General features: G+C 30.5%; 1 long non-coding RNA gene across 1 annotated transcript; it reads left to right on the forward strand.

Moving 5' to 3' along the window:
* The first annotated feature begins 9,181 nt into the window (after positions 1-9,181).
* LOC126702321 (uncharacterized) lies at positions 9,182-9,684 on the forward strand. Its single transcript, XR_007647725.1, has 3 exons — positions 9,182-9,363; positions 9,444-9,517; positions 9,628-9,684. It is a non-coding gene; the product is annotated as an uncharacterized LOC126702321 (long non-coding RNA).
* Positions 9,685-10,265: the final 581 nt, after the last annotated feature.

Consider the following 10,265-nt stretch of genomic DNA (forward strand, 5'->3'; position numbering starts at 1 on the left):
AAACGTCCTGGCCGTATTAATGGGAAAAGACTCCTGAACAGTGTGGCTTCGGTTATTACAACTAACAAAAAGCAAGGGGAGGCGGCTGATGGGACAGGTATTTGAATAGGAGAATAAGAAGGACATGAAGTTCCTTGAACAAGGTCTAAGGACCGGAGCCACTCATGACGTATCGGAATAGATTATTATTAAACACGTCAGGTTCATCCTTGTGCAAATCATTATGGAAACCTTGATTAACTACCGTCCGGTGGTCAAGGCCTAACCTTTCAAACCCACGCTCTACAAATTATATTGTTTGGGCCTTTTAACGCACGAACCTAATATCATTTTGGGGTCGTTACGAATTGAGTCCTTACATATGTAAATTCTTGTATCAAAGTAGTCATCATCCATCTTAAGTTGATATATCTTAACTCTATACAAATTACATCAAAGCATTCCCAAATATATATAGTCTTAGGATGACTGTTGGGTTTAAGGGATAAGATTGCGTTAATGTGCACAATAATAATAAGATAAGGAGTGAATGGTATACATCACTCATGTATAGTAAACTTTACATTGCCCAAGTAGACCTTATTTCTAACAATAAATATATAAGCCAACACTATAGTAGCATAAATTTGTGCTATATGTAATTAAACAAATTATTAATAGAATACATGCATTTAAATCATGTATTAATTGTTTATAAATGATGGACTAATTTTTTACCTCAGATAAATTTTAATGATTATTTACTTAAGAAGAAAATACAATTCTTCTCATCAAGGCTCTAGCCTTCCACCTTTCAAAACTTTGCATTAATATTAATATATTACTTGTTATGTGCTGAAGGGGTAAATGCATTTATTTCTAAGCATTAATTATCTATAGATGGCACACTACTTAATTCTAGAAAATAAATTTCTATGGTATCTTTATAAAATTTATTTGAGATACTATTTTTTTTTTTAAACATTGATTTGAAATTTGAAAATTTTCCTCGTGCTTAGAGCATTCACATCAGTCTCACCAATTTAATATTTCAGCAAAAATTTATCTAAACTTAACCAAAATAAGCACACATTAGCCTCACTAAATTAACTAAAGCTTCTAAGGATGATAGTCTCATCTCTACCTGTAGTGGGCCTCTATCCTCGCTACATTAAATTTTAATGTTGACAAAGTATTGAGGTTGATATATGTGTATGAAAATAATAGATCACTAAACTAGCAAAAGAAGAGTTTTTTTTTATTTAGTTTAACTAAATATTTTAGGAAACTAATGTGAATGTCCTTAGTCACTTTAGTATCGATTGAAACAAAAACTAACAAAATGCAAAAATAAATTTAATAACACATTCAATCAAAATTTAAAAAATAATTGTTTGCTTAAACTAGTCAAAATAATTAAATATTAATAAATTTATGAAAGTAATATTTTTCATATTTCAATTATACTAATCTTAACAATTTACATTTCCTAAATCCTTTTAATGACATGATTCATCACTGTAGTAGCCTAAATGTGTGTCATATAATCAAAAAAATAATAGCGCGTGTATTTAATTTTGTATGTTAATTATTGTAATTAGTGCACTAATTATTTGTGTATAATGAATTTGTATGATTATTTTTTTGGAAAATTAAAATGTATTCTAGGATTACCATAAATGAATACTTCCCATTCTCAAATGAATGGTGGGTTTCATCATGAATTGAATTAGTGGGAGGCTAGGAGCTACTGTTATGTAAGAGGGAGAGTATACATTTATAGTACTCCAAACTTATTCTATAAGGGTAAATTATGTATTTGGCCTATGACCTTTATACCATGTGTCAATTTGGTCTCTAACATTTCATTAGTGCCAGTTTAGTCTCTAACCTTCTAGTATTGTTTTAAAATAGTCTTTGTCATGAAATGAGAAATGAAAAAAGAAAAATGTTAACATAACTAAAGGCTAAAATAACAATTTTATTTTTATGTGACATTCAACTAGTTATGACCATGAGCATATATAGCACACAAAACCAATGGCAACACCACTCTCTTTGCTTTTGAGTTTTCACCCATAATCTCCTATCATTATTATCAATGCTTCTTAGTTAGTAGCAGTTGGTTGAAACTGTAATATTGAAGTTGTTGATCTGATCATGTGGTTGTTATTGTGTGTTCTAGTTATCTCAATTGGTAAAGTTTCTGTTGGTTAAATAAAAGATATAGGATTCAATTCCTAATTATACCAAAAACCGATTGGTATCTTGGTCTAATGATAAATAGTTATCATCAAGAACAAACGCCATAAGTTAAAATGCTCTAAAAAAAAATCTTGTGGTTGCTAGCGTCACTACCCTTATGTTGTAGCATTCTTCCTTTATCAATGGAGTGTACATTGCACTCTTTCTCTCTTAAGTCGAAACCGGAAAATAGTTTTTTTTTTTTTTTTAAGTTTAATCCATGTGTTAGTACACTTGGCATCTCATGTGGCATAAAAATAATTTTTTATTTTGATTGTTAGTCACGTCAACATGTTAGGAACTACACTAACCCAAGTGTAACGTTAGAGACCAAATTGACACATTGTATACTGGTTGAAGATAATTTACCCATTCTATAGTTGCCTTATTTTTCTAAGATTAATATAAGAAAAAAATAATTTGAAATACGACATTCTTGCCTGAATTCAATTGCTTTGGCAACAACGAAAAAAATCCACAAAAGATAACAACAAAAATTAATAACATAAAATTAAGAATATAAAAATAATTGTATGCTTAAATTAGTGAAAAAATTTGAACACTTGTCATTCTTAACAATATTACTTATAACAATGTGCATTTCCACTCTTTATAATTAAATGTAATGCTAAATATACTACAAGTTTTGCTACATAAAACTTACATATTGATGTGTCAATAAAAGTGATTGATATACTTTAGCCATCTAAAAAATAAATATTTGAATTGTCTCTTTGTGACTAGTGACACATCAATTTATAAAGTTAATGTAGTAAAAATTGTTGTAACCCTATCACTACTCTAAAATTAAAATTATTCTCCAAATAATGCATAATAAATACCATACATGGGTCTTACGAAAATTTCCTACAAAATTATTCAAAAAAATGAACTATGAATCATGTGGGACATTAGCTATTTATTTAAAAAAGAGCTACACAAAGATTTTGCAAAACTTATTCCTATCATTTAATCTAGTCAAATAATATCTTTATTTCTGAGTTTGAGTTAGGTCAACTGGTTAAAATTCTTGTCATCGATCATATTTACAAAAGTGTAAGATTATTAGAGAGTATTCCAATACTTAAAAAAGGGTTACGTGAAGATTTTGCAAAATATTATTATCGTCCCTAAACTTTTCACGATGTTTGTTTTTAGTCCCTAAACTTAAAAATTAAAAAATTAAAAAAAAAAATTCATTTTCCTTCTGAACTTTTAAAAGTGTTCTAGTTCCTATCATTTTCTTAAGGTTCATTAAGGTGTATCTAATGTGTCGCAATAGAATACTTAGGTGGTATATTTATAGCATTATATAATCTGACTTTAACCAAATTATAAGTCATTACTAACATAATCTTGCTTCTTCATCTCCTTCCAAAAAGAAACCACATTTTCTCACAATTTCTCATCAGCCAAAAAAAAAAAAAACAAACAAACAAACAAACAAACCCAAAAAATAGTGAAAAGTAAGGATTTTCTTTCGAAGGAGCAAGACTATTAAAAAAAAAAAAAAGAGACTATGGAAAATTGTAATGACCAATTATTGGATGCCATGTGTCCTTTTTTTAAAAAAAAATGAGTGTTTTATATTAGATTATTTAATGCTAAAAAACTAACTGCACTAAAAAAACAAAATACTAAAAATCTACCACCTCAGTGTTTTGTTAGTACATGTAAGATAAAATGGACAAAATTTAGCTATAAATTTGGTTGTAGTATAAAATTATGACTTTACTTAATATCATTAATATTACGATATATTTTGAAAATTTTACTATTGGATTAGATATTTTTTACGCTCTTAATACACCTTTCAAATTTTTTATCAATCGAATATTACTATAAATTACAAGTTTTTTGTAATTTAAACAATTTATTGATGACTTAGCTATTAATCTTTGATTTTCTAGAAATTTTGCAAGCATGGAGGATATAAGAAGAAAATATAATCTAATAGTGGATTTGTCAAAATTCATCTCCAATAAAAAAATATTGAGTGAAATTGCAGTCATAGGCTACAACTAATTTTGTAAATAAATTTTGTCCAGATAAAATTTAACGGATGTTGATGGAAGAACAAAAATTGAAAAGTTTTCAAAAGTTTAAAAAATAGAAAATGAACTTTTAGAAGTTTAAGGATGAAAAACAAACTTCGTGATAAGTTTAGGATCGAAAAAAAGTTTTAGCTAAGCAATTAATGTCTTGATTTAATTATAAATAATAATTATTATGAATCAATTATCAAATCTATCAAAAAAAATTATTGATTATATATTTTCTTAATTTTTTTTTGTTAATAAATTCAATTATTACAACCAGAGGGGGGATTCATGGATGTCTCAATTAGAAATACTAAGAGATATGAGCTATCATTGCTCTTTGTTATTTATTAGTATAAATTTTCAATCATGAAGAAGTTACCATATGTATAAATCCTATTAAATATATATAAATAAGGAAATATATTAATCTAATTATAACCATTCAACTTATCATATGTTTAAATCCTATTAAATATCTTTCTCAAAAAAAAAACCTATTAAATATATATAAAAAAGGAAATATATAATTTATTATAGCCTTTCAACGTACCATAGTAAAATCACATGCCTTGTTTTCTTTTTGAAGAAGAAAAACATATCTCACACGAGATACCCTAAATTACCATTATATAAGAACAAGATGTTGTTATTATTACAAACATTGAGAGCTTGTGTAATACAATGGATTCCTTCAAGGTTTCTTTGTTCATAATATTCACTCTTCTCACACTATCTTTTGCTTATGGTGATTTTGGTTCTCTAAAATATGAGATTAAGAGGGTAGTTCCTTCAGGTCCAAATCCTGAAGAGCCTCCTTTGCCAACCCCCTTGGAAGAAGCTATTGTTTCTAATGATTTTGGTTCTCTGAATTATGAGATTAAGCATGAAGTTCCTTCAGGTCCAAATCCTGAAGAGCCTCCTCTGCCACCCTCTTTGGAAGAAGCTATTGTTTCTAATGATTTTGGTTCTCTGAATTATCAGATTAAGCATGATGTTCCTTCAGGTCCAAATCCTGAAGAGCCTCCTCTGCCACCCTCTTTGGAAGAAGCTATTGTTTCTAATGATTTTGGTTCTCTGAATTATGAGATTAAGCATGATGTTCCTTCAGGTCCAAATCCTGAAGAGCCTCCTCTGCCACCCTCTTTGGAAGAAGCTGTTGTTTCTCGCAAGTTATTAAGGTATGGGACGAAGAAGTGATGTAGGGTATCCCGTGTCACCCCCTTCATAAGCTACCAAGACGCTTTAAAATTGAGGTCATTTTAATTTTCTTCATGATTTTGGGCTAAGAATGGGGAGACATTCTTTAAAACTAATATTAGCCGGTATATTATCCACTGCACAAATAAATTATTTTGTTTCCTGGCATTTCTTTCCATTGTAAACGATTGTTGTATCAATAAGTTATAACAGGAATGTGACATCGTTGCTTAAATATTCTATGAACTTCCTTTGTTCTTTTTTCCTGTTAGAATCAAGTTGACCTTCTCTTAAGTAAACAAAGTTGAACTTGGTTATTTATGGGCTATATATTTCCTCGTATCTTTCTTTAAGTAGTGGGTTTGGTTTCATACCCATTTGTCAAAAAAAATGGCAAGGTTGGTTGTTGACTTAGGCTTCGCTTGGGAATTCATAAGGGAATGGAATGGAATAATAATAATAAGGGAATGGAATGGAATAAAATGTATTTAAGTAAGGGAAAGGAATGGAATGAAATTAAGTAACCTTGATTGGATGTTTTAAAATAAAGGAATGGAAATGAATGAAAATGAATGGAATGTAAGTCATCTTGTTTAGGAGCATCATGGAGGGAATGAAATGGAATCATTTTATGACAATATTATTATTAGACCTTTATTTTAAAATAAAGAGTTGAATATATAGGGGTATTTTGGGAGTTTTAGGAAAAAAATCATTAAATCTAATTTCATTCCCTCCAATTCCCCCCAATTTTGGGGGGATGAAAATTTGAGGTTTTAAGGAAATAGAGAGGAATGAGTGTTCCCTCCTACCCATTCCATTCTCTCTTACTTAAACTCCCAAACAAGGGAATAGGCTTTACATTCCCTCCATTAAAACTCCCGAAGGGAAGAATATTCTAAAATAATTCTTTTCATTCCTTTCCATTCTATTTCATTCCCTCCTCCCAAGCGAAGCCTTAATGAAACTGAGAGGGATGGTTGCATTGGGCATGGGCTTGATTTTGGCCCAGCTTAACTTCTTAGCCAACCTTTTAATGGAATCAACCAACACTCTAGGCCTTGGTATCATTACCGAGCTCAACCCATTTTGCCTGAGAGCATAGACACATACAGAACTATTTTGAATATATAACTAACTTGTACGTAACCCATGCTCACTTACATAAATAATGAATTGTAGTGATGCTATAGATATTTGCTTGAGTTATTAAACATATAGTACATAGTTTGACAAGGAAATTTGGAGGTCTGAAATAGTTTTACCTTGCAATTTTCATGATATTGATTTCACCAAGTTTCCCATTAATTTGTTATTATGTATATAATTTTGAAAATCACTATTAGATACTACATATATACAATATCAATTCACGATTATTGTATGTGAAATTCTACTAAATGCAACACAAAATAAAATAATAAATTGGTCAAATAGTATCTTCTAAATTGAATTGGGATAGGTACATAGAATCGTTCAACTCAGTTACAATTTGTTACGTTCAATATCTTCGCATACAAAATATCTTAATAGAAACTGTATAAAATTATGCTCATTTATTTAGAGAAAAATAATAGCAAAAATCTAAACAATTTAATTTGTATAGAAAGCTAACAAAAGCAAAATCCAATTTTGATTCTAATTGAATTTTCTTTAAAATTTGGTTTAAAACATATATATAACATAATTAGTAATGGACCGTATATAGTTATGATATATTACATAAATGACTTATAACTTTGAATTGTTTTCAGTTGTATGATTATGTTTTTATAGTTTATTTATATTAGAGTCCTCGTTTTCTACACTAAATTGACTCATATGACACAAAAATTAAAAAACATAAATAAGATGTGACACATGACACAAAATTAACTCAAACTGAAATCCAATTTTTATACTGAATTAATTTACTTGGCACAAAAATTTAAAATTTAAATTAGATGGGACAAGTGGATCAAAATTAGACTTTAACGAATTTCAATTTGAAATTTAATTAGATTTTCTCTCAGTTTTGTCTATTAATATATATATATATATATATATATATATATAGATGGGATAAATTACACAACCCTCCTTTGAGGTTTATTGAAATGAAAATTCTCTATTGAGGCTTGTATAAATGTAACAGTTAAGTTAAATCCCTCTAACTAATGGATTTTTCCTTTTCTTGAAAAAAAAAATTGATTCTTGCCCAAACTATGGACAAAATGACACTATTTCCCTTGAGGTTTGTTGATGCAATATACTCCATAGATTGTGTAAACTAATAGGAATCATTATTAAAATAGAATGTTTTGCTAGTAAAAACTGAACTATTATATGTGAGAGACCATGGCCCGACTCAAACCCTCAATAGGTTTTGGCATAACCCTTATGAATGGATTGGATTGAGTCATGTTGGAGCTATTTTTATCATCTCTCCAAAGTCAAAGGTTTTACAATGAAGTCATCACTTATTTAATTGGAAAATTTTTATAAAAAAATAAAAATAAAAATTGAAAAGATGCATCACTTTTATCGTTGAATTGAAATTGTACATTTTTTTATAATAACTAAAAATTACATCGCTTTGGTCCTAGATATAATCGCATGTAAGGTTTCTAAACCTCTTCATTTTTAATACCCTAGCTTTTAGATTCAAGCATACTTTATTCTCACGTTCTTAGTTAATTCTTATTTGTTTATCATGCTAGATCTAAGTTTTGCTTAATTTTTCAAAGTTTTTTATTTCTAGGGTTTTTTTTATTCAAATAGTATGTTTGCATGTTTAAAATTAGGATTTCTCCTAATTACAAATGTGTTTCCACACTTTTAATTTAAAATAGTAGAATCACAAGCTCTTGTATCCTAGATCTAGGATTTTTTTTTTTTTTTTTTTGTTGATTAAAGCTCGATTCATAGATTCAATTAGTTAAAAAGATATGTTTTTCAAAACATTATTCTTCTATACTAATTTCTACATAAAATTATGTACTATTCACTACATTTATTTTCTACACTGTTTTCACTACAAGAAAATCAAGCAGTTATGGCGGACCTATTGCGGCGGGTGCCAAAACAGCCGCTATAGGTCGCCTTATTGCGGCGTGTTTTGGGCCAGCCGCTGTACAGGAGATCTATTGCGGCGCGCTACAGCGGCGGGCCAATGACCCGCCGTAATATACCTGTTTCAGCGGCCCCAAGCTTAGATATAGCGGCGGGTCATTAACCCGCCACAATAGGCCCTTACATTTCCCCCACCTGGACCTAAATTTTCCCTCTATTTTTTTTGTCCCTGTTCATTTTTGGCGCCTTTTCGTTTTTAGCTAGTCTCCCACACTCTCTCTCTTTCTCTCAGACACCGAAAATCTCCTCACTGTCTCATCTCTACCGCTACCCACAAACCCACAGCCACAGCCACCACCACCACCACCTCCCAACCCCCAACCACAGCCACCACCACCACCCAAAAATCGAGCCTAGTTAGGTCCAAAAACAAATGGATCAGGTCTAGCCCGACCCATTTCTCTTATCATTTCTAACCCTAACGATTCATGCCCCTAATCTAGAACCTTCCCTCGTTTTGCTATCTCATTCGAACTCTCTTGACAGAAACCCATGGCTTAAGCTACCTGATCTCATCACCTCAAACCGGCACTGCCACCACAGGAGGCGAATTGCTCCTCATCAAAAACCCTTACCGAGATCTCTCTAATCTAGGTACCCACAACTCTTTTGCATTCATCGATTCCTATTTCTTTTTTCTGTTTATTGTTATCGAAACCCTAATTTCTTGTTTGGTACACCGCAGGACCGAAAGACTGGTCAAAAGAGCAAAAGAGGAAGTCCTTAAGGTTCATCTTGGCACCGATTGACGCTTCGCGAGAAATTCTTCGCTCTGTCTATCTCTCACTCGGTCTAATTCTCTATTTCTCTTTGATTCTTTGTTGTTATTATTATTATTTTGGTTTGATTATTTGTTTGGTTTTTGAATAGCGGCTAGGGATTTAGAGGAAATTCAAGAGCTGTTGAGATTGGTCGATGGCACTGTAAACCCTTCACTTTCTCAGGTAAAGATTTTTTTTTTTTTTTTTTGTGGTTAATTAAGTAATTTTAATTAATGGGTGGGTAAGGGCTTTCTCAGGTATGCTTATTATTTTTTTTTTTTTGACGATTTCAGAGATTGCAAAGCCAGTATCTCTGCAAACAGTAAGTTCTAAATACCCATCAACGATTCCAGTGTCTTTGCTAAAAAGGTAAAGGAAAACTCTCTCTCTGTTTGTGATTTATTTATTTATTTATTTTTGTGTGAAAAAATTGTTCTATGATGGTGTGACTCTACTGGGTCTATTCAGCTTCTCTGTTGTTGTTCTTAAATGCCTCTGGAATGCTGTACTTGTGTGTGTGTGTGTGTGTGTGTTTTTTTGTCTCCTCTGCTTTGTAAAATTTAGATTGTCATGATCCCAAAACAAAATACATAGTTCTTACAAACTGGGTTGTTGTATTTTAAACAGAACACAACAAATAAATTAAGAAAGTTATTAAGTTGTTGATCTGATAATTTGTATAGTAGATTTAGCATTTTCCTAATTCTTTTTAAAGGAACAGCTAGTTTCCTTTTAATACATTCAAGTACATGTTTCATTTGGGGTATCGTATAGTTTGCTACACCTGGTCCCCGGAGTATTGTATAATTTTCCGTTTCATATGTGATTTTTTTGGTTCCCAAGCTTTCCTTTTCAATATGAATTCTGTTCTTTGTGGTTTTGATGTTATGGTAACAAAGGTTAGTGTTTTATTATTATTATTTTTTTAATT

This window comes from Quercus robur, chromosome 10 (assembly GCF_932294415.1).
Source record: "Quercus robur chromosome 10, dhQueRobu3.1, whole genome shotgun sequence".
Taxonomy (NCBI): domain Eukaryota; kingdom Viridiplantae; phylum Streptophyta; class Magnoliopsida; order Fagales; family Fagaceae; genus Quercus; species Quercus robur.